This window comes from Protopterus annectens, chromosome 7.part1, assembly GCF_019279795.1.
Source record: "Protopterus annectens isolate FY-2018-M chromosome 7.part1, PAN1.0, whole genome shotgun sequence".
NCBI lineage: Eukaryota > Metazoa > Chordata > Ceratodontiformes > Protopteridae > Protopterus > Protopterus annectens.
In genome coordinates this window covers 201,853,846-201,880,705 of record NC_056740.1, presented here as the reverse complement: position 1 = coordinate 201,880,705, position 26,860 = coordinate 201,853,846, and positions in this window count along the sequence as shown.

The following is a 26,860-nucleotide window of genomic DNA, read 5'->3' as shown; positions in this document are numbered from 1 at the left end:
TGGCTTGTTTCCCCCTGGTTTGAATGAGTATTTGTAGTTTGTTAATTGATTGTAATGATGATTGACAGGTGTTCCCTTTATAAGGCAGGCAGTTTTTTGTCCTTTTTTGTTTCCTTTTTTTCACTGATGAAGGCTTGATATATAAGCCGAAATCGGTTTGGATTGTGGACTGTAGGCTTTCTGCCTTTTTATGTGCCCTTTGGCATAATAAAGAGAGATATTATTTATCAGTACAGCATTGTCTGCTGGTCAACGTTTTTTCTAACTACAGTGAAAGCCTTTCCTATAGCTAACTTCACACTACTAAAGACAGCGGTGGGAGGTTTCACAGCCCCCATGCTAAGGGAAAACACTGCTCAAGATACAGAAAGATTTACAAATGCACTCTATAAGCACCTACAAGGATGTATGGATCATGCCATCACTGGTAAACCAAGACTCTCTCCTCCAAGACAAGGATACCAGTCGGGTGGACCACTGCAATAAACAGGCTATATAACAGAAGTAGGACAGTAGTCCGGAAAAACAGCAAATCCCAAGAAGGACAGACATCCGTGACCAGTATTAGTAAGAAACTTAGGTCCCTCATGAAATCATCCAAGGCTAACTTCAACGGGAAAATAGGCAAGGATTCGAAAGATAATCACAAAGCCTTCTTTGGCTATGTCAAGGATCTAACTGGTAACACACAGATTTGCACTGTGCCAGTGCAATATAGCACAAAATATACTGAACCTACTGATATCGCCAACATCCTTGCAGATACATTCACTGCAGACTTCACCCCCTTAAGAGCCCACAACAATACCCAAAAAGTACAGTATCCCAGACATCAGAGGCACACAGGTGGAAATAGCCCTCTCAAACGGCAAAACACAGCATCAGTGGAGGCAGATGGTGTCCCAGACTGCATCTTGCAAACACTACAAGCCGAACTAACCCCCACCCAATTAAGCTTTTCAACCTCAGCCTCTACACAGGCTACATGCCCATACAATGGTGCATAGCAATGGTTATTCCACTACACCAAGGTGTAAACACAACTGACCATGGTAACTACCACCCCATAAGCCTGACTAGCCTGGTCTGCAAAGCTAGGGAGCGCATCATCATGGTACTCATTAACAAAGACATTGGTAACCTCCGAACATTTGACCCAACCCAGGTCAGCTTGGTTGAGTGCAGATCATGCTTACTGAATCTGTTTGACAACTTACAGACAGACACCAAGGCGTTAGACAAGGGGAGAGGTGGTTCACACATACTACCTGGACCTCGCCAAGGCTTTTGACACCATTCCCCACTCGGGTATTATTGATAAACTCACTAGCCTGTACATAAACCCATTCATCACAGGATGGGTTGCCAACAAGCTTACACACAGAACCCACATGGTAATACTAACAGCCTCCAGGTCCAACTCTTAACTAGTCACAACTGGTGTCCTACAGTACTCAGTCCTGGGACCTCCTACTGTTTGGCATATACTTCTCAGAGGTACAGGCAAAAACAGGTGGACTACGGCAGACCATATTTGGCAATGACTGCAAACTGGGAGCCATAATTGACAGTCCAGCTGACACAGGCATCCTTCAAAGGGCCTCACAGAGACTGACACAGGGTGTCAAAGTCATGGCCTCCAGCTAAGTGCCACAAACTGCATGGTCATTCCATCTGGGAAAAACTAAACACCCACATATTAACACATAAGTGGCAGCCACCTTAATACAGACGAGGTAATGGGGGTCTGGGGACTAAGGTAGATAGTGATCTCTCCTTTGACAATCATATCAAAGTAGTTAGGGCATCCTTCTATGTACGCCATCTGATTACTAAAGGGTTAGCATCTAGACATACTGAGGTTATAGTGCCCCTTTACTTGTCACTTTTCAGTCCCATCATAGAATATAATAACCCATTTGTGATGTACCTCAGAAGACACGTCCAACATCTGGAAGGACCACGAACGTACCTCGCCAAGAGGATTACTGGTGTCAAACATGTATCCTATGCAGCCAGACTGAATAAACCCCTGATTTACTCAGTGTCAACTCGTTTACTCAGAGATGATCTCTGCTGGCCTACAAAGCCATGTCCAGCTCAGGCTTAATGGATATGCTCCACCTATGGGCATCCATGTTACAGTGAGCCACATGCTGTAGTGAGCTAAACCTTGCCACAACAATAACTAGAACATGCTGGAGGGACAGATTCCTGTCATAGAAACTCCCCATGCTTTGGAACAACATCCCTTATTACATTATACAGAGCCCCTCACTAACACTCTTCAAGAGAAACCTTGAAGAGTGGCTGGGGAACAGTAGATACACCCCAGGAATCCCGCCATTGCCTCTGCTCCACAGAGGGACAGTTAATTAATCAATGGGGTGGCAAAAGCTGACACATTTTGGGTAGGCCTATGAATGCCCTCGGGCAGTTAGCCAAGTACCTACATATGAACCTATACATACAGTATCAGCACATGCTGATAGCTTAATTTACTGTTCAGGTGTTGACTTACCTTGTGCCAATAGCAGTTGTGTGTGCAATAGTTGAGGGCTGTCTATGTTGGATGCACACAGTAGACTGCCTATACCTGACAATTTACAAGTAGTCTTGTGTGTGTGCCATCCATTTTTACTGTGTGTGCAGGTGGAGAAAGGTGACAGTCCCTAGGTGCCTACACTGTCAGTGTGCGTGCTATATGTTCCCTCCTTGCCAAGGCATGGGCATATTGGGCACGCCTCCATCTGCTTACTGGGGCTGGCTCAGGGTGCTCGTGGTCTGAGTACCTCTGTGCCTGTGGGGCCCTTGGCAATGCTGGTGGGCTGTGAGGGCCTGCACCATTCTGTCCCTGCTAAAGATGTTTTCGCAGGATCATATTGTGTAGCATGGCACATACTATGAAGATGTGGGCACACGTGCCTTGAGAGTACTGCAAGGCTCCACCAGATATGTCCAAGCAACGGAACCGTGATTTAAGCATCCCAAACACATGCTCTATGATGATTCTGGTTTGTGCGTGTGCCTCATTATGGCATTCTTGCATGGGTGTGTGTGCATTTCTGATGGGAGTCATCATCCATGGTTCCAGTGCATAGCCAGCATCCCCCAGCAGGTGGCTATATGGGATGTTGCCCCTGGCAAATACCTGATACAGGTGTGAGGCATGCCAGATGTGGGAGTTGTGATAGCTTCCAAGGCTGTCAGCACACACATCCATGATAATGCCCTGGGCATTGCACATGACCTGGCAGTTGATGGAGGGGTATCCCTTGAGGTTTATGTAGCACCTACCCTGCTCACCGGATGGTGACTTGATGTGTATGTGCGTGCAGTCTATTGCACCCAGTACCTTCGGGTATTCTGCCACATGGTGGAAGAGATGCATATTGCTGGCCAACTCCTCCTTCATTCGGGGGGAGTATATGTGCTTATTGGCATGTGGTAACATGGCATCCAGGAACTGGTGAAGTACCCTGGATGTTGATGCCTGTGAGATCCCCATGATATCCCCAGTTGGCCTTTGAAAGATACCTGTGGCTAGTATTCTCAGGCTTACACATACCTTCGTATCCACTGGGATGGGTTCCCCTCTGTTTGTTCTGGCTCTGAGGCGTGGCCGGCACAGCTCTACAAGTTGCTGTAGGGTGTCCCTGTCCACCCTGTAATGCTCTACTATCTCCAGATCATGTAGCCCCTGGTAGGTTACCCTGGGTCTGAACACTCTTCTCCTCCTCTGGTGCCTGAGGTGGTTATCAGCATCATCCTCCACACCACCTTCAGTCTCCAACACATGCTGGTGGATCAAAGCTATGGCAGCCCCTAACATGTACATATTACAAGTTCCCTGTATATATTCACCAATGGTGCAGAGTGTATGGGAATACACAAGCGTGTGTGTGGTGCTTTCACACTTTATACTATTGTGCTATGGATGCTGCTGATGTCATTGGCTGTGTATGAGCAATTCCAGCTGCAGGGTATCTTAATTGTGGATTTTACAGAGAGTACTGCAAGTGAGGGGCCTGTAGTGTGGAGTTATGCTTGCCTGCCTTAATTAATCTGTTGCCCTTTAATTCACTTTTAAACCTGGATCCCCTCCCATTGTTAGGCATGCATCCACCTGCCAGCTTTCTTGTTTTGTACTTTCCCTACCCAGTCATGTGTTGCAAAATGTGTTTTGTAGTTGATATAATGCAATTCTGCTTTGTTCTGCTGTGACACTTTGCTGTTTTCTTTGCAGTACAGCCCCTCCCCTTTCCTGTTCTGCAGGTAGCTGCTTGCAGCCTTGTTAGCTGTTGTTAATGGCTCACTGTAGGTTCCTAGGTGTTAATTAGTCATTTATACTCCAATTTCCCTGCTGCAGCATTTCCTTAATTTTTTCCTATATCCTTCCTGTTTTAGCTTCAGTGCGCGTTGCACAAACATGTTGACCGGGTTTAAGTGCATTTTAATCTCCATTCACATGCATACTCAGTTACCTTGTGTGTTCTCAGCTAAGCAAAGCTAAAGCCAGTTCAACACACCCCTTTCCTGCAGCTTTGCTTAGCTACTGGCAAACCGGGTTAGCACTGCTCCAATGTGCTTACAGCAAAGGTGACATACCCCTCTCTTGATGTCATCTTTATCTCATGGGCACACCTCGGTGTTATAACGGTACGCTGTGAGGTGCATCCTTACACCGGCGGGGAATCTGTGATTCACTATTACTCCTCTCATTTGCATGAGATTGCCTACTAATTCCTGGATACCGCTCATAACACTGACACAGCCCCTTAGGAACCCTTGCACTATGGTATGGTATGGTGTAACATGCCTGCCATTGACTATTATGGGGAAATCATGATATGTGTTACATTGCAGTTTTATTCTATATTTTTCTATTTTCCTTGCGATCCCATTTGCGCACCGCTGCCCTACCCTTAATCTTTGCAATAGTGCGAAAAAAAAATTAAATGTTATTTTTATATTTTGTACATGTTTTTTAATGCCAATGGCTATATATTTAGCCACTGGCATATATTAACAATATAATACATGTGTTTGGCCAGCTGTCATGGCTCCGATTTTATGTTTGCAAAAATATAAACCTTTTTTTACAATTTACATTTCTGCATGCTTACACTATGCCTGCACCACTTCCTGGATTGCTAAATACCTTCATTTGCAGTCTACACTGCTGCAAATGGGGTAATTAGCATACAGGTGCCGGGTGCTGTGCTGGCGTAGCGTACGCAGGTAGTGCACATGGAAACAGCTAGTACCTGGATCGCTCGCTGGCCATATTTGGTGTTGGAACGCCAAAGTTACACCTGCACCTGGTGCAAGCTTCGTGAATCCCGGGGATTATCTTTACCAGTGCAGATAATAACTGGCTGTGTCAGTATGGCCAAATGACATCAAAAGTTATCAGTTTTTGGAAAGAAGTTAAGTTTAATCACATTTTTTTTCTCATTAAAGGTTATATCTAACTTATAAGTGAGTAAGTATTACATCTGACAAACTATTCTTGTACATGAATACTTTTTTAGGGAACAGCTTGCACCCCCATATACAATATTCCATCTGAAACTTGATAAGTTTATAAAATTATATTACACTAATGTTGACATTTACACAATAATGGAGAAGGACTTGCATTCAACTCCTCATTCTTGTCAACATAAAATGTCATCACTAAAGGCATGATAATCAGCTGACATTTTGTTACCTGAGCAATATAAATTTGAATGTTTGTGTTCCTTGACCAAAGGTGATGGCATTGCTATATTTCTTCATAAATCCATTAGGCCAATGCTTTAAATAGTTAATCCTGACTTACGCATCATGGTGTTTGAGTTGTCGATAACTATTAGGTTTGTAATGTGGTGCTGTACACAAGGCATGAATTCAGATGTGCGTTTTTCCTTTCTTTATTATTTATTCACATACATGATTTTTTTTGTCCAGCTGTTATTCTGGGTGATTTTAACTATCCTCATATTATATGGAAGAATAAGAAATGTTTGAATTGTTTTGAGGATAAATGTATTGACCTAACCCTTCCCAGCAACAGGCAGCAATACTTTGTATATAATAATTTGTAATAGCCCTGGACAACTTTTGACATATCAGTGAAATAACCTTTAGGTAGCTCATATCAGATAGACATTGAATTCTTTGTTTTAGATGTTTTTCTTGCATCTAAGGCTGAATTGTATGAACAATATATAAAATAAAACATCTTAAGGCAAAGAAAGTTCTGTTAACACTATGCAGGCAGACTTAAACAAGGCTACATCTAGGAAAACAGCAGGTGAATTTGTACATTTTAAACCACCTTGATGGAATATGAAAATATACAAAATTATTAGGAAGAAAGCACATAGATATTATCAGAGTTATAATACACTGATTAAAAAAGGAAGCTAAATTCAGTTACTAGGTTAGTGAAAAAGATCATAATTGAGGCTAAACATTGATCTGAGGAGATGCCCAATAGAATGGATAGTAAGAAAACCTACTTCAGGTATATTAACTCACAAAGGAAATCATATGTCACTGTGGGCCCATTTATGTATACTGCTGTGGTTGTCAGAGATATGTCCAGTCTTGTTAACATATTCAGTAAATACTTTTCTGCTGTGACCATTGGTTACTATAAGAAAGGCTCATTAAAGCAGGATTTTGATACTACTTTGTGCCAGTTGACTGGAGAAGAGAAAACATGCTGTCTCTAGGATGGACCTGGATAAGTTATCAGTATGTTTTATTTTATTTAATTTACTAACGGATGTGTTAAAGAAGCAATTTGTATACATTTGTAATGCATTATTGTAGAACAGAGAGGTTCCTAGTGACTGTATATTTCTTCCCTCTACAGTTGTGACCATCCAGCCCTCAAAGTGTCCCAACAACTCTTTCAATCCCCTAGGTCCTGCACAGACTCACCGACACACACACACACACACACACACACACACACACACACACACACACACACACACACACACACACACGTGCACCCTAGACTTCAGTGCTGTGTCTGGTGTTCTATGCATGCCCTTAACCCAGTGCCTTTCTCTCACCTTCTAGTGGTTGAGTAGTGGCTTCTGTTCCTCACCTTTCTCTGGAACTGGACTTTATTCTTCTGAACCACAAAAATAAAACAGATGTATCCTTTCAGCAAGTAGCTTTAGCCTTAGATTCCCAGAGCTGGTTACACATCTATTGCATGGAAAAGAAATATAAGTGATACAATTGCAAGGCTAAAGTTAGAGTGGTATATTTTAATCAATTAAACTTGTATGTGGTAGAAACAAGCATACTTACATTAAAGTCCTCACATAGGGCCAAAAAAATTTGAAGTGATCACTATATCTATTCAAGGTTCTTATCAACATGGCCCTATAAAAAAGTTTACAATGAAGCATTCAAAGTTTATAATAACAGCATTCTTAGTTCAGAGGTCTGCCCTTCACCATAATTTAACACCCATAATGTTCACAACACATACGACCAAAGTTTTTTCTTACCTAAAAACTCTGGAATTATTGTTGTACCCCACCTCTTCTTTGTTGGCTATCAGTAGATTTCCGATTTATAACCCAAAAGAGATGTGCAAACTCCTCAGAAATAGAACTAGTCTAAAAAAGTATCCAAAAAACATAAACCAGTTGAAAAATGTTAATTGCACACCACTGAAACACTTTCCAATTTATCCCTAAGCTACCATACAATTTGCATCAGATCCCCTATGTGCATGGAATATGCCAAAGGTACAATGAACCTCTTAGTCTGATTGGGTCCCTATTGAAATATTGGCACTTGAAATGCTGAGTGTCAATATGCCAGAAAAAAGAACTGAAATGCATTATAAGATCAAATCTTGAAGAACATCACTCTTCTCCTTTAATTTTTTTCTTTGCATGGCATCAAGCCCCCCACCCCCACGAATGCTCAAACTAACCCTTAGATTACCATTCCTATGAGGAATGAATATTCTGGGAAATGGCCATTTTGGTCTTTTTTTTTTAAACAAGAACCATCTTTATTGAATTATTACTTATGACATAGGCAATATCTTTATACAAATGAAAACAAACCATATTGACATATTTTCAGTTGCAAACATTATACATTACTTATAATCTTCTGTACGGTCATTGTTAGTCACATATTACATAGCTCATTCAATTCCTGCCTTCCCTTAAACCTCATTCCTCCTCCAAAACATTATTCTGCATGTACTGTTCCGATAATTCCCATTTTTTCTATGTAATTTGCTTCTACATTTTTCTAAAGATCCAACTTCTAGTTCTTTTATCTCTGTTACTATATTCACTACTTCTAGTACTACAGGTTTAGACTTTGATTTCCATTTTCTGGTTATTGCTTTTTGGTGGCCACCAGAATTAAACTCAGCAAGTCTCTACCATGTCTAGGCAATTCTAATTCTGTAACACAGCTCAAAAAATAATTTCCTTAGTTACACCAATTTGCTCACCCAGTAATTCTGACGGAATAGTCTTCAGGGAATATTTAAAGTCTGCCAACACATTACACTCACAATAATACATTCCCAAATTACTTCTTTCTTCCTCCAACATTTGCAATCTACCTGAGGAAAAATTATGCTTGGCATATAAATATACTTACGCAAATACTTCCAAGCAAAGATCCTAAATTTCTAGACTTTGTTCCATATTTGTGAGCCATGCATATATACTCAAAATGCCATTAGCATAAGACACTTGAAATAAAGAACTAAAAAAAAAGATATATTAAGCACTTTTGTTCTTTTAATAATAAGAATTTCCTCAGAATGTTTGAATTCCCTCCTTGCTGGTAAACTTGGACAGGCTGAAAAGGTTATTTGTTGTTAGAAGCAGCTGTATTTTTAGATTTGTTGGTGGCCTTGGTTACCTCCATTCAAACAGAACCTGGGCAGAGGTTACAGCATCAAGAGCAACTTATCAGCACAAATGGCAGCAGAAGAAGAACATGAAAGGACAGAGGAAGTCCTGGAGAAGGTAAGAAAGACAGATGCTAACTGTTTTAAAATTGTATATATGTCTTCTTTGCCCCTCAGCAATGTAACTTGTAAAATCCTAAGTAAAGGATGGAATTTTGTTCCAGTACAGAGAGCTGACAAATGTGATAAACAGTTTAGGGGATTATGTTAGAAAGCTTAATTTAAACTTTTATTCAAATCTGACAGTTACAAACCAAATCCCTTTCACAGACTAAGTACATTTAACCTCCACTCACAACCTTATTAGAAAGTTTTCTGTGTCTGAACTGCAAATTATTGAACTGTTAAATAACAAACATTTGAACAGATATTGCAACTTACGGAAAAATGAAAGGGAATTTTTTTTATAATATTGTTAACAGCAATAATGTGATTGTAACTAAAGCTGATAAAGGAAATGCTTTGCTTTTGTTAGACAGAAAATGCTTGAATTATTGTCTCATGTCAAACATTACAAGCCAGTTTCATTTAGTGAAGTGATAAAAGCTTTTTCATTGATAAGCGTGTTTACTGAAGAATGGTACAGTTGTGGAAGGATTACTGAAGACATTAGGAAGTTTCTGAGAGTAGATAGCCCCAAAGTTAGTAAGATCTTTGGATTACCAAAGATACACAGAGGCTTAGATAATCCACCTCTGAGGCCAATAGTGGCAAGTAGTAACAGCAAAACTGAAGGTTTATCTATTTTTGTTGATAAGCATTTGCAAAAAGTGGTGGAAAATGGCAGCTCATACATCAGAGACTCATCTGATTTTTTAACAAAAACAGAAAATGTGGAAGTCAGTGAAAAAGACATTTTAGTGATACTGGAAATTAAATCTTTATACACAGTTATTCACAATGAGGAGGGTGTGGAGATAGCAAGAGGGAAGCTGGTTAATTCTAAGCTTTTTTCCACTAATGCTATATAATTAATTATGGAAGCTATAGACATAATCCTCAATTACAACTACTTTGAGTCTAACAACAACATGTACTGCCAAACAAATGGAGTGGCCACGGGTGCTGCCATGGCAATGAGCTATGCAAATATTTTTATGCATGGGTGGGGAATGGCACATATTTTCAACAGCATGTATATGCACAACATTCTCTTGTATAAATGGTTTATTGATGATGTGTTTCTGGTGTGGAGAGGGAGCATTCATGTACTTGAAAAGTTTCATAAACACATCAACAGTTTAAATTGTTTTTAGAATATATCATAGAATATAGGGATACCAGTATAAATTATTTAGATGTGACAATATCAAAAGAAAATTGTAAACTTATTAGCAGGATATACAAAATAAATAGAAAATAATTCTTTTTCAGATTATTCTAGTATGCATCCCACCAGAACTAAGCAAAATGTAGTGAAGGGGCAGCTAATGAGAGTAAATAGGCTCACTTTTTGAAAGAAAGTGAAAGTATATGCAACAGATTTATCCACAGAGGTTATGCAGTGGAAATTGTAGAAAATAAATTGAAAGAAGTATGCAGTATTAGGCAAAATGAAGTCAATGAGAACGTGAACAACAAAAATGTGGATTATTGTTTGGCTATGCAAGTAGCAAACAGTAGAGATTCACTAGAGATTAAGAAAGTAGTCAGAAGAAATTGGAATATTATTAGCAGTTGTTCAGAAGTAACTAAAGCAGTTGGTGACAAGCTTATATTTGTACAGAAAAGAAGCAAGAGTTTCAAGAACTTTTTTCAGAGAAATTTAAGCTTACCATTGAATAGCAGTGTAAACAGGGATGTTCAAATGCCTTAACTGTAATTTTTGTAATTATTTGTATACTAGAATAGAAGACATAAGGGTGAACAACATGCTGCTGAAAATCAGAGAAAAATTTACTTGCAAATCTAAGTTTGTTGTATATTTAGCTCTATGTATACCCTGTCAGTCATTTTATGTTGGCAGAACAACCACAGAGCTTTACTAGACAATATAAGAGCATAAATATACAATATCAGTTGGTAATGACAAAAATGGTTTAAGCAAGCATTATATTTCATCCAAATGTAAAGTGGATTTAAATGTATTCTATTAGATAATGTTACAAGGTATAACAATACATTTGATGCTGAGGAAGAATTAGGGTGGAAAGAATATTTATGGCAAGTTAAACTTAATGCTTATTATCCAGCAGGATTAAACAATAGAAAAGATTTTGTTGCTTGCCTGAAACATAAAGGGTTAAAGAACTAAACTATTTTAATCACATGACTAAGTATTATATAAATGCTTGGCGATGCTAAACATATTCAGTCTGAATAAGTCTCAAGGTTAGATGAAAGCACTAACTGGATACTTGTTATTTTATTGTTTTTATTTTGTGACTATTAAATAAGTTCAGGGTTTTCCTATTCAGCTGTTTTTGGCTTTGCATATCTGTTTTGGTTATAGCATGCTGTTTTGTCCAGGCTTTCTTCTCTTTTTACATTGCAATACCTATATTTCTTAAAAATGAAAAAAAAAGAAATAAAGAAGAAAGAAAAAAGGTCAAATATTTACTTTAGTATCCCTATTATATACAAAATAACTGATCAAGCTTCATTTCATAAATGGAATATATGTCACATTTTATAGAAACATTGTTAAGAACAAAAGCTGCTTTACTTAGTGACTGCTTTCCTTCCTCTTCTCCTCTCCTTGGTGTTCTTTCAAACATTAAGAACATGAAGTATGGGATATGCTTTGGAGTCCCCTACAAGTTTAAAAAAGTCAAAAAAGTTCAATATTTCCAAGTTTTCTTGTTATGACATATTTCACAAGTATGAGCTAGCCTGTGTAAGTGATTTATTACTGTTTTTCCTGCATTTCTGTGTACTTTTTAACTTAAAAAACAAAAAAACAAAAAAATATCCTTGTTTTCCCACCTTTCTCGACTAGTTTAGACCAGTATACAGGCTCTGCTGTATTCTGGGCTGTGGTGTAGTTCCTGTGTTGTCCATTGCCTTACTTGGATAGAAGGAAGTTTCTTTGCTCACCAGTGGGAGTGGGGAGCCTTGAGCAGCCTATCTGTCCCTGAAGGAGTGACCTCAGCACAAGAGCTTGTAGTAATTGGTCGTTTTGGACCATTTCCAGCTCTTTTGAAGTTCCCTGTTTAAAATCTGCGTTTGCGCGGCTTTGTGCGATTGTGCGCATAGCGCAGCACCGGTTAAACAGGCTTAAACTATTCCTGGCTCCGCCAAGTCTGCACTTCAATTTTTCCCTTAAGAAAGCTCTACTTTCAACAAAATCAGTCTATTCGCTCTATCATAAGCCTAGCACTTGCTCCTAAAACCTTTCTTTTAAGTGAAGCACCCTTAAACTAACGTAAGCACTACATCCACCTACAACCCGTGCTAATACCCACTTCCCTTCAAAGTCCTCTCTGACCCAGTTACACATCACCCCCTTATACTATTCTGGCATGTCAAGTGATATATTACTGACGTCCTCTCCAGTTCAGCTGGTTAATCTGGGAATCCTGAGACAATGTTACAATTGTCTCATGTACACAGACAACCCTCTCCTCCTCCCAACAAACACAAACACATGTGAGAGATGCAACTATATAGCCAAACTGGAGGCTGAACTCTCTCAACACAGGACTAGCAAGACCAGACAGGAGGAGAAGGTAACCACACACACAACAAACCCAGTCTCACATAAACCAACCACAACTGCAAATCAAACACATAGTAACACAAAGACTTACTCGGAGGCTCTAATAAAAAACTTACCGAAACAACAAAGGCTCCCAAAGCAGACATCCAAGAAAACACCACCTCAAAACTCTGCACAAGCAACACATAGTACACAAAGTCAGTGTGCCAAACAATCACAGCCCTTAAGGTGAAACACCATGCCTGATACACTAGTAATAGGTGACTCTATAGTCAGACACACTGACGTCCCGCTTACCAGGCTGAACAAAGAGCGGGTAATGGTGAGCTGCCTGTCGGGAGCTAGGATTCGCCACATAACACAAGCACTCAGGTCACTCCAAAGCAAGTACAAATATGACTCCGTCATTGTACATGCCGGCGTGAATGACCTGAGACGTACCTCCTTGGACTACATGAAAAGAGACATAGAGGAGCTCTCTGATTATGTAGCCCAGGCCGGTATGACCCTGACCCTGAGCAGCATCTTGCCCTCACCAAGAATGATGCCACAATACAAAGACAAGATGATCAGCTTTAATAATTGGCTCAATTACTGGTGTCATTCTAGGGGGATCCAATGTCTGTCTGCCTGGGATGACATGCTGGACAAGCCACACTGCTTCACAAGGGACGGCTTGCACCTGTCACCACTGGGCTTCTGGATATTGGCTAAGGCTCTTGCCACCCCCATAGTGCCTTTTTTAGGCAAGGCTCAAAAGACAAACCCACCACCTTAGAAAACAATAAAGGAAAAAAACTAAGGGTAATGCTGGTCAACACCAGAAGTCTAAATCTCAAGATGCAGGCTCTCGAAGCACTCCTCAGTATGGAGAGCATCGATGTCTGTGCAGTAACTGAAACCTGGATCAAGGCTCCTGAAAGCACCCCAGCCCTACCAGGTTATACCTCGTATCATGCATTTCGGCCCCAAAACCTGGGCCGAACCACAAAAGGAGGGGGAGTGTCCATATTCATTAAAGACACCCACACCTCCAGGTTAGTGGCAATGCACAAAACATCGGAGACCATCCATGTGCAACTAACCATAGGCAAAACTGCTATACAACTTGTAGCATGCTACAGACCACCCTTGCAATCTCAGGAACTCCATTCAGCCTTCCTGAAGATACTGGAGGATATGAATGTCTCACCAAATACCATCATATTGGGAGACTTCAACTACCCAAACATAGACTCGGTGCATTACTCAAGCCCCAACACCCTAGCCCAAAGGTTCCTGGAATTCATCAACTCAAATGCGATGGAACAACTAGTCACCTCCCCCACAAGGGGAAATAATATACTTGACCTGATCATCACAAACATGGGGACAAAATGCTCAACACCGGAGGTATACCCCTCACTAGTGAGATCAGACCATAAACTTATAACCCTAGATATTCATATCCCACCTCCACCCCCAGCACAAAAGACCACAGTGAGAAACTTCTCAAAAGCCGACTTTACACTCCTTAGGACTGAAATGGTATCCTTCAAGCCCCCTGGGCCAGTGGAAACCACGTCCCACACTGCTGAATCCTTCACAAATACTTTCTACGGGCATCTCCAAGAATGCATGGATCATGCAATCCCAAATAAAACCAAGACCCTTTCCAACAAAGGCAGGCATCCTATCTGGTGGACCCTAGCCATAAACAAACTTTATAACAAGAGAAGGAAGCTACTGCAAGACAGAGCAAAATCCCATAAAGGGAAGGCATCCCTGATCAGCACTAGCAAAAAACTACGTTCGCTAATAAAATCATCAAAGGCCAACTTCGAGAGAAAAATCGCTAAGGACACTAAAGATAATCACAAGGCCTTCTTCAATTATGTTAGAAACCTGGGCGGAAAACCTCAGATATGCGCAGAGTTAGTTCATAACGGCAAGAAATACACTGAACCCACAGATATTGCCAACATACTGGCAGACAGGTTCAGTGCAAATTTCTCCCCTCCCTCTCCCCCAAAAGACGAAATAAATATCTCAGCTGAATGCAACCTCCCTGAAATCTCAGATGTCCAGGTGAGAGCTGCCCTCAGCAAAGCTAAAAATACAGCATCCATGGGACCTGACGGTGTCCTGGGTTGCATGCTACATGAACTCCTAGAGGAGCTAAACCCACACATAAGAATGCTGTTTAATCTTAGCCTTGCTACAGGATACATCCCTGAACACTGGCGTATAGCTACAGTGGTCCCACTCCACAAAGGTGGCACCTCTACAGACCCTGGAAACTACCGTCCCATAAGCTTGACCAGCCTGGTCTGCAAAGCTATGGAAAGGATCATTATGGAACTCATAAACAAAGACATCGGGGACCTACAGACAATTGACCCTACCCAGTTCGGCTTTGTAAAAGGCAGATCCTGTCTTTTAAACCTGGTGGACTTTTTTGAAACAGTCACTAGAGCCATTGATGAAGGCAAAGCAGTTCATACAGCCTACCTGGATCTGGCAAAAGCCTTCGACACAATACCTCACTCAGGCATCATAGACAAGCTCAACAGCTTAAATGTAAACCCATTTGTCACAAGATGGGTTGCAAACTGGCTAAAGGACAGAACCCACAAAGTCAAAATAGCTGGAGCTATGTCAGACTCTAAGCCAGTCACAAGTGGAGTCCCACAGGGCTCTGTCTTGGGACCCCTCTTGTTCGGCATTTATTTCTCAGATGTGCAGGCTAACATAGGGGGGTTGTGGCTGACAAAGTTCGCAGATGACTGCAAACTAGGTGCCATAGTCAACACATCAGCTGACACATGCATCCTCCAGAAGGGCCTCACAGAAACAGACGACTGGTGCCAGAGTCATGGCCTTAAACTAAAACTAAATGCCAAAAAATGTATAGTCATCCCCTTTGGAAAAAACAAAGTAACCACAAATTACCACATAGGTGGTAATCCATTAAGTACAGAAAAAGTAATCAGAGACCTGGGGACACAAGTTGACAGTGACCTCTCATTTGACACCCACATCGCCAAAGTGGTTAGAAAGACCTTCTACCTTGCCCACCTTATCATGAAGGGATTCACATCTAGATCAAAGGATGTCATTGTACCCTTATATTCCTCCCTTATCAGGCCTATGATTGAGTACAATGCCCCATTTGGTATGTACCTCACCCGGCACCTGCAGCAGCTGGAGAGACCCCAAAAGTACCTTACCAAGAGGATCAAGGGTCTCCAGCATATGTCATATGCTGCCAGACTGAAAAAGCTCCAGCTCTATTCAGTAGCATACCGCCTGCTCAGAGGTGATCTGTGCCTTACGTACAAGGCCATGTCCAATTCAGAATTAACGGACATGCTCCACCTCAAAAAATCCAAATCCATCAGAGCCACGAGAGCTAAAGATCTAAACCTCAGCACAAATATGAATAGGACATGCTGGAGGGACAGATGCATAACCCAGAGGCTTCCCGCACTCTGGAACAGGATACCTGTCCATGTTAGGCAGAGCCCCTCACTGACTCTCTTCAAGAGAAATCTGGACGAATGGATGGGTGATCTTGGTTTACCCCGGGGGTCATCTCTGTGTCTTTGCTAGATAGAAGCACAGTAAACTAAATTTAATTTAAATTGTACACTTTTGTATCATTACATGGGGTGTCAAAAGCCACATACACTTTGGCTAGGCTTATAAATGCCCTAGGGCAGATAGCCTAGTACTATACTATGAAACTATGAAACTATGACTGATGCTTTGTAATCCCACATTTATTCATTAATTTCCAAGCTGCTGGTTTTCTTCCTGTTTATCTCCATTTCCCATCTCCAGTCTCTGGTTAATTTCCAACGTACTCCTTATTGTTCTAGTCAGCTCCTGCACTTTTTCTGTCTCTCAAGCATTTTTCTTTGGAACAGTGGAAAAGATTTCACTGACATATTCTCTCAATGAACTTTATTATCAGAAGAATAAGAAACAGACTCCCCTTCTGTTTGATAGTTAACTTTTTTTGGACAAACTTTTTTATTTCCTCCTTAGTACATTCTGCATCAGAAAATGACTTTGACCCTCCAGTAAAAATATTCTGAAGATAGCTGAATACAGCAGCTTGAATCTCAGACATGCTTCTCGACATTCCCTGATTGCTGGAGTAAATTTACTTCTATTCTTCCTAGTGTACAGTGAGTAATCATTTTCCACAACCACTCTATTGTCTCCAACTCTTAGTACTTTGTCCTTCTGCCACAGTTTTGTCAGAATCATGTTTTTCTGCTGGTTGCACTGCACATTTACTATTGGAGGTATTGTCTGCTTACTCATAGCCAGGTTTGGAGCATACATACAATGTGGCCTTTCAATTAACAACTGTTTCTGTGGAATACCAGCCAGTTGCTTTTTTGTGCTTTTATGAAATTATTACAGTCTGCTCCATCCAGTTTCTCTGGTACAGCAGAAAATCTCAGGTTTTCCCTGTCTGCTCTGTCTTCTAATTCTACCATTTTTTTAGAAACATCTCTTCTTGAGCAATCTCATACTCAGCCAGCCTTTTCTTCATTTTGACCTTTGATTTTTTGCTGTTTTATTAGGTCATCTGAATATCTATTTTTCCATCCTTTTGTTATTTGAGTTTATTTTAATCAGCTCTGAACATATTTTACTTATTTTTTCCTCTAGATTACTGTAAGTTATGTTCTGCACCAAAGTTGGACCTTGAACTGCTTTTTGCTGAACAGCTGCAGGATTCTTCCTAGCCAATGTTTTTTTCCTCACCTTTTGTGCTTGATTTTCTTTCTGGTTCTTTAAATTTCTTCTTTGCTGGCATCCAGGTATTTCACACTTTATAGACAGTAAATAAAATTTACCTCAAATGACAAATTCACTAGCTCTCATTTCCAAGTTTCAGTTACACACTGGAAGAGCTGAAATTAAGCTGTTACTCAGTGTGCAGCCGTCTTGAAAGTCATGGCCATCTTGGACTTAGTAAGTCTGTTTTTTCAGCCATTCAGTCTCTGTGATTTGGGACTCATTCTAAAGGGTCACAATACATCAGAAAAAAATATCTGATCAATGAAATAAAGCAAAGCACAATAAATATTTATTTATTTTTATTTTACATTTGTTAACCGGATATAGTCTGGCTGGGCAAGTAACCAGTTTTCAGTGGAGACCCATGGAGAAAAGCCCCATAACAATAGTACAAAAAGATTACAAAATTGTTTAAAATATTTACAGACAATATAAAAAAATGTTTGACAGTTGCCAATAATCACAAGTTACAAAAAGGGGAATGTAAAACAGAAAACATTACATTTCCTAAGCCTTACTATAGACAGTATTATGAAACTCATTAGATATATAACTAAAAACCATTGTGGTATTTTTGTTTGGTAGAAGTAAGACAAGAAGATAGCTGAATAGAAAACATTTGATCGAAGGCATGAGAAACTAGCCAGGAGTATTACAGGAGCATTGCCATTGATGAGCAAGGTATTCCTTTAGGAGTTTTTTGAAGCTATGATGATCTGTGTTTTTTAAAATATTCTGGGGTAATAGGTTCCACTGTTTGGCTACTTTGAAGGAGAAGATAGAGTCACCAAAATAATTATGGGACTTTGTAACCTTGAGTATAAGTTTAACAGATGATCTAAGGGTCCTGGGGTTGGTATTTAGTTGCACTAGGTTGGAAAGTGTAGGGCAGTTTTCAGGTTTGTGGATAATGGACTGTATAGTGGTGAGCTGATTGACTAATAACAGATTGGGAAATTCAAGCCAGTGTAATTTTTGAAGAGCAATGCAGTGATGGGTCCTGTTGGGTATATTAGCAGCAAATTTTGCTATTTTGTTATAGCAGGAATCAAGTAGATGTAAATCAGACTTGCACAGGTTAGTGAAAAGTTGAGAACAGTAGAGAAGAGTAGATAGGAGGTGGGTTTTGGCTGTGGCTAGTCTGGCATTTTGATTAAGGTAAGATTTGGCCCTATATAGTGCACCAAGTTTGATGTGAACTTTCTTAATTGTGAGTGATATGTGTTTATTAAATGTTAGGTTGTTGTCTATTGTGACACCAATTAGTTTTGTTCAGTTAACTGGTTCTATTATAGTGCCATTAGTGGAGTAGATGGAGAGAGGAGGTGGATTTGCTTTGGCTTTCCTGTTATTGAAGATCATTACTTTTGTTTTGTTTGGGTTTAGGATGAGATGAAGTTCATTTAGGTAATTTTCAATATCTGGAAATGACTTTTGAAGTTTATCTTGGAGTTCTTGGGGTGTGGAAGCAAAGCAAATAAGAGTAGCATTGTCAGCATATTGAATGATAAAAGCAGATTTAGTGGTAGTGTTTAGACTATTTCTGAATATAATAAATACATATAAAATGATGCAGAATATCTCTGAAATTAACAATTCCCTTTTATCTTTTGAATTTTGGGGATTGTTTTGTCTTAGCAGATGAGTGCCAAACATCAGCTCCCTTTCAGCTATAGTGTTACTTTCATCATGGCATCAGTTCTTCCACTTATAACACTTGCAACCTATGTTCTCTAGCGTAATTTGACAGAAAATTGGAAGTAGTAATTGCAGAAATTTGATCTCTTCAGTACTGCATCTGCATAACAGAAAGAGTAAGGAGATAAAAGTTGATATATTTCTTCACCTTGCTGGAGATGATGCCATGAAGTTATTTAATACATTTAATTTTTCCATTTTTGAGAACAATTTTAAGCAATATTCTGACCCTAGAAAAAACTCAACATATTTATTTGTCACTAGCAATCAAGGGCTATAACAGTATACTGATGTCTATGTGGCTGAATTGAAAACTAGAGTTAAAGGCTATGTACTTTTGGGAGCTTTGTGATTCATTGCTGAGAGACAGCACTGTTTGTGGGATAAACAATGATAAAGTGAGAATCAGATGTTATTATTATCAATCAGAATTTACGCTTAAGAAAGGTTTGAGTGTGAGTAGATCAGCAGAATTAATTACTTTTCAAAAAAGGTAGCCTGCTGAGGATCTGGATGAATGTAAAATTAAAATAAAGTAACAGTCCACCAAAAATCAGCAGATTAGACTTGCTTGAGCACAATGTATTTAACACTGCATCAGGTGTCAGCAGACTAATTCTGGTTGAGCATAATTTAATGTGCAAAAAGCTACTACTCACATGAAAGCAAATGGGCCTAGTATGGTGCTTAGTCATAGTTATACAAATAAAAATGAAATACATTCTGCTGAATAGATGCTATGATGTGAGTATCTTCACAAGGCTAAGGCTGTTCTTGCAGAATGCATTCAGTCTCTGACACAGAGTTCTGAGGCAGAAAAAAATATTTGTAAATGCACTTGATTTTTTGGAGCTCTGCAAATTTTTTTTTTCCAGAAAAGATTTCTGAAATACAACATCATTGTCAAGCAAATAACTTTGTGGGCTAAACACTTTATTAATAGCAAAAGTATTATTTGAAGCTTGATAACAGCGCAGAATAGAATGTAACTCCCTAACTGAAAATTCCTTTCATGCACTTGGGCTTGAAAGGAACTGAAAAAGAGTCTAAAGCTGTATTATTGACTTATTTTGGCTATACATTAAAACCATTGAGATGGGAAGAGCTGTGCTGTATGTATAAAAACAAAACATATTATCTTGTTTTTCAAATAATGTCAATACAAGGTTGGACGGTTTGGAGACAAAGTCAGAGAGGCGAGATTGCATTGGTTTGGACATCTGCTGAGGAGGGATGCTGGGTATATTGGGAAAAGGATGCTAAAGATGAAGTTGTCAGGTAAGAGGAAAAGAGGAAGGCCTAAGATAAGGTCTATGGATGTGGTGAGATCGGACATGTAGGTGGTTGGTGTGACAGAGCAAGATGCACAGAACAGGAAGAAATGGAAACAGATGATCCACTGTGGCGACCCCTAATGGGAACAGCTGAAAGAAAATAAATAAATAAATAAATAACCAAATGTATTAGGCTGAACTGGCTTGTGAAAAGTTGGGCATAATTAAATGAGTAAACAGGGTGAGGCTCCAGTTCCAGTACAGTAGATGGTGAATGAAGTACAATTCAGCGTGTAATGACTCTGAAAACCCTAGTGAAACACAAATATGAAGTCTGATGCTTCATGTGATATTTTAGACACTATGCTAATGCATTCACAGGGTTCAAAATGTTATAGAACAGTTTCTAAATTGTCTCAGTTTCTTCTTTTGGATTTTCCCGGTTAGGGGTCGCCACAGCGGATCACCTGTCTGCTCATGACTGGCAGGGTTGAGTTGCCAGCCCAGTGTCCAACCTTCCACAGAAGGCACACACATGCATGCACTCATGCCTAGGGCCAATTTAGAGTGTCCAGTCCACCTACAGCATGTCTTTGGGATGTGGGAGGAAACCGGAGCACCCGGAGGAAACCCACGCGACCACAGGGAGGACATGCAGACTCTGCACAGAAGGCACCCCAGCCAAGGATCAAACCGGAAAACCTCTTGCTATGAGGTGGGAATGCTAACCACTGCACCACCCCGGCCACCTTATCCAATAATTGAAAATCCAGTTTTGCATATGCTATATTAATTTCATTTTTGAGACTCTACTATACGTATGCACATCATTCAATAATCAAACATCTTTCTTGAATATTCAACATAATCCATTATTACTAGCCCTTGGATTTAGTCTGCCAGGGCGTGATTCAGTATGACATTTAATTATGTTCAGGTGGAAAAAAATGATTATACCAATTATTTTGGTATACAAAAATACACAAAAAAATCAGGAGGATCCTCCCTTAAGATCTATAGTGGCAGATGGAAAATCCAAAACAGATTTTTTTTTAGCATCATATATTGATATTAAATGTAAAACAATATTTTTTAAACAAGAAAGATTTTTATTAAATTTTCACTTATGACATAGGCAACCATACGTTTGTATAAATGAAAACAAACCTTTTTGCATAATTTTAGTTGTAAACATTATACATCACAAACCATACTGACATAATTTTAGTTGCAGACATTACACATCACTTATAATCTGTCAAGTCATTGTCAGTCAAACATTACATAGCTCATTCAAATTCTGCCTTTTTTTAAACCTCATTTCTCCTCTACATGTATTGTTCCCATAATTCCCATTTTATTTTCTATGCAGTTTGGTCCTACCATTTTCTAAAGATCTCAATTCCAGTTGTTTTATCTCTGATACTATATTCACTACTTCTAGTACGGTTGGTTTAGACTTTAGTTTCCTTTTTCTAGCAATTACTTTCTTTGGCAGCCACCATAATTAGACTCAGGAGGCCTTACCATGTTTAGGCAATTCTGATTCTGTATCATAGCACAAAAAAAAATATTTCATTAGTTACACCAATTTGCTCACCCAGTATCTTTGACAGAGTAGTTTGCAGGGAATCTTTAAAGTCTGCCAACTCATTACACTCCCAGAAAATATGTTCCCAATTACCTCTTTCTTCCCCATCACACCTCCAACATTTGCTGTCCACCTCAGGAAAAATTCTTTGGAGTCTGCTTGGGGTATAAAAATACCTACGTAAACACTTTCCAAGCAAAAATCCTAAATCCTCTAGACTTTGTTGCATATGTGAGAGATATGCTTATATCCCAACATTGTTTCTTTGTGAGTTGCTTATCCAATCTCTCTTTCCAATCCTTTCCAGTTGCATATACTCTACTAATTGCTCTTTTTTTAACAGCAGCTTCTGTAATAGATTCTACTAAGACTGTACCAGTGCTGGTCTTTCACTTAGGATCTCCCTATTACTTTGTCTTTACCAATACTCTGATATCTATACTTGATAGGGAAGGCAATCTCTGTCCTACAGTCCAAATAAATACTTGGCCTCCACCCATTCTATTACCTTTCTCTCTCTAGTTGTTTGCTTCCAATACCTTGGTTCATTTGCTAGTTTTCTCCAATGGATTACAGCCCCATTGTCAGAATCTCCTTTCTCCATTCCCATGTTGGCTTAGTTCTTAGAATACTTTCTGCTGCTTTATGAATATAATATTCTGCATGGTTATTGTTATTCCCCTTAAAGATCTGCAGCCAAAATCCCAGTCTCTCCTTGTTTCTTGAGCTTCCCCCCTATTTTATCATCATCCTTTTCCACTTTGAATTATAGGTTTCTGCTTGTGCTATTTATAGCAGCCTTAAATGTGTAGCTCTGAAACAAACCTTCAAGTCGGGTAATCCCAAACTACCCTGTTCTATTAGAAGAATCAGCTTATCCCACTTGACTGTTGCCGCCTTCCACTCCCAGAAAAAATCCTTCTACTCTTTTTTAATTGCTACCCACAACTTCTCCTCTATTGATAAAAATATGCCTGACCTGTGTATAAAACTAAAGAGACTAAAAACATTTTAACTGCTTGTATCTTATTATCCATATCCATGTAACAAAGTTTCCAGTTTCTCAGTTTTCATATTATCTTTTGTTTAGTTTCTTCCCGCATATCCTTAGCTGCCACACCAGAATCCTTGTTTAATTGTAAGTACTTCATTTTATCATGTCGTCATAAATATGGACATTGCTGAATCAGTTTGGGTGTGGGTACATAATTTACAGCTATTGCCCTTGTTTTAGCTTTAATAATTTTGTATCTCAAAAACATCTGAAACTGTCTCAAAATATTCCACAGCACTGAAATGTCCTTTTCTGGTTTTATCAGGTATACTATCATCTGCAAATAAAGCCAGCTTTTCTTGACTACCATACCAATTATATCCTTGAATTTCTGAGTCCCTTATTTTCTTTTCCAATTGTTCTAAACATAATGCACATAACAACAGGGAAAGAGGACACCTCTGCCTGGTCCCTCTGCTCAAACAGAAATTATCAGTGGGGAACTCACTCACTATAATTTTTGCCTCAAATGCCTCATATATCCTCCTAATCAATCTTAAAATTTTATCAGTAAACGCAAATGCTTCCATTGCCCTGCTCATAAACTCCCAGCTTACTCTATCAAATGCTTTCCTGCATCAAGACCTACCAACAACAGTGGTATTTTCTTATATTCTGCTTCCATCTAGGTCATCAAAATTCTGTTAATGTTATCAAATTTTTTGCCTCACCTCCACAAAACCACATTGATCCAGATCTATAAATTTTGGCATCACATTTGCCATTCTTTTAGCCATTAGACATAAACACTTTATAACCATGGTTTAGGATTGAAATGGGCTTGTATGAAGCTGGATCTGATGGGTCTTTACTCTCTTTAAGGGTCCACTTCTTAATTCTGAAAGATCAGAATCTCGAGATTCATAATAACAAACCCAGAATCTCGAAGTTTTGAAATCTCGAAATTAAGAAATTTTAAACAAAACAAAAAAAAATGACAACTGCTAAAACTATGTTTTTACGGGGGGGGGGGGCAAGTCCCCCTGCAACCTAAATATACTAACTCTGAGATCGCTGTACAGTGAAGAGAATGGTAATGTACAGTGCTATACAGTGCCGAATGGGAATATTACCTTTCTCTTCACTGTAGCACTATCTTAAAGTTAGTATATTTAAGTTGCAGGGGGTGAGGCAGTTGTCATTTTTTATTTTCTTTTATTTCTTAATTTTGAGATTTCAGAAGCTCTATTCTGATCTTTCGAAATTAAGAAGTGGACCCCTCTTTAGGTATTACAGCCACCACAGCTTTCTTCCAGGATGCTGATGCTTCTCCTCCTGTTAAGATACCGTTAAATAAAACCTTCCATATTTTTATAATTTTTTTCCCTCCTAGCTTCCAAACTTCCAGAGGAATACCATATACTCCTAGGGACTGTCCTGTGGATGGGTTATATATCACCATTTTATCTCATCTCCTCCTGTCCTAACTGTTAGTAATTTAGCCTCATCTGCCTCTAACCTTGGCAGATTTCATTCTTCCATAAACATTTCCATTTGTACCTTTTCTTGAGTTCCATATTTCTCTGCTTTATACAGACTTTCATAAAATTAATGAAATATTTCTAGTAGCTCTACAGGATTTCTTGTTATCTTCCTTGTTATAGGCTCCCTAAGCTTGATGACTATCCTTTCTACTTTCTATTGCCTCAGTCATTGTGTTAAAGGTTTTTGTGCTCTGGAGTTATTATCAGAAAACAATCACTTAACAGCAGCCTTTCTAAACTCATGCATATTATCGAGGTAATCCTTCTTTTTTTGTTTAGCATTCTGCAATTGCTCCTCTTCTTGTTCTGTGAGATTTCCCCCCATTCTTCAATACTTTAACATCTGTCAGTCCCTCTAAATAATTATTGTTAATTATCTCTCTTTCTTTTATTTCTAGCCTATTTTTAAACTCCACTTTAATTTTGTCCCACTCCCTAGCTATATTGTCAGAAGAAATTTATATCTCCTCTAATAGCTCCTGAATAATTTTCACTACCCATTCCTTAACCCCCCCCCCCCTTTTCAACAGATAGGTTGGAATGCACCAGTGTCTCATTTTTGTTCCATTACCCTGTGTTGTAGTTATTATTGGCACACGATCTGAAAAAAATGTAAACCGATATTGGAAAGAAAACATTATATAGTGTGTGACTCTTGGCACTTATTGAGGGAATTTAGTTACATGTAATTTGATGAGGATGTTTTATTTGTTACTGTGGATGTGATCAACTTGTTAGTCTGTGTTCAATAAAGAACTGGGATTTAAGCCAGTGGTGAGTTTAGTGCTGTCTATTACATTGTTCTTTTTAGTCTTGGGTTGGATTTGTTTTTTATTCCACGTGAAACACCCAACAGGCTGTGAGCTAAAGCAGCAACAGAGATGTTCAAGGTCAAAGCCTGTCATTTGTGATAACTGTTTTTAACATATTCCAGGATCTTGAAGCTACATGATGTATAATCAAATTCAGTCACTGTGTTTCTAAAAGTAGTCTTTTTCTTTCAGATTATGGGATTTCTTATATCTTTATTTCTGACAATGGTTGGCAATTTGCAAGTCAGGGATTCTGTACATTTTCAAAGTTCAAATGAATAATAATTCTAACATATGATAAAGGTCTGACATGTCCACAGTCTAATAGGCAAGCAAAAAGAGTCATGCATACTGACAAAAACATTATGGTGACTGCTGCTTGGCTTTTATTGCATACAGAAAATATATCAGTACAACCTGTTGGGTTATCTTTTCAGCTATTGATGAACACAAAGTTGCTTGCTTCATCAGTAATGCTGCAACCAGAGCATATACCAGGCATTCAAATGACTTGTAAAGAGTTCAGCAAAAGCAGAAGTGCTGCTATGAGAAGACAGTCAGAACATTATCTGTACTTTAGCAAAGAGAAGGTATGAGACTGTAAAGTCCAAATGACAAATGCCCAGAGCACCTACATGTTGTTATGAAACAAGATGTCAACATGAGATCCTACATAGTCAAGATCAGAGAATGTCAGTTACTATGATGCAGTAGAAAACATTTGAAAAGCAGGAGTTTTAGTCAGAGATATAAACTAGTGAGATTACCTTATGTTTCAAGAACTGATAGAAGACTCAGGTAGGTTGAGCCCGATCTACAAAAGTGTCCTGAATATGAGATTTGTCGAATTAACAGCTCATCTAATATTTCTGGTTTTCCAGATAGATGCATTATCTGACATGCTTTTATTACTAGCTGTCACCATGTCTATCAATAGTGACTGAAGGATGGTTAATCAAGATGTGTAGAATGTGTAATAGCTAAGCTCCTTGTTGTGAAAGCAAATCCCGATAAATACAGCTGCTGTACATAATTGTGCATCTATTAAATAGTCAAATACTATGCAGTGTGTTATATAATTTGTTGATCTGAAGCAATATGTGAGCTGTATTTCAAATGAGAATGCTGATATATTATAGTGTAGTATAGTATAGTATAGTATAGTATAGTATAGTATAGTATAGTATAGTACAGTTTAGTCAATGCTATTTGTGCTTATAAATAATGCTTCTAGCTTAAGCAGTGGGATATAATGTATAAAGTGAAAATATCACTTTAAGAGTAGTACCCCTAAGTCTAACCTTTATGCTACATATAGCATTTAGTAACCCAGAATGCTACTATAACTATATCTGTATCTGTGTTCATGTCTATAGCTACATGTGTGCATGTATGTATGCATAATATAATAGCATAGTGTGGCAGTTCCTGCCAAATGGGAGTGGTATGTGATATAAAAGAGTGTAAACAATGCTGTTGTAAACTAAATTGTTGCGGTAAATCTTTGTAAGTAGTACTTTAAATAGAGCTATTATT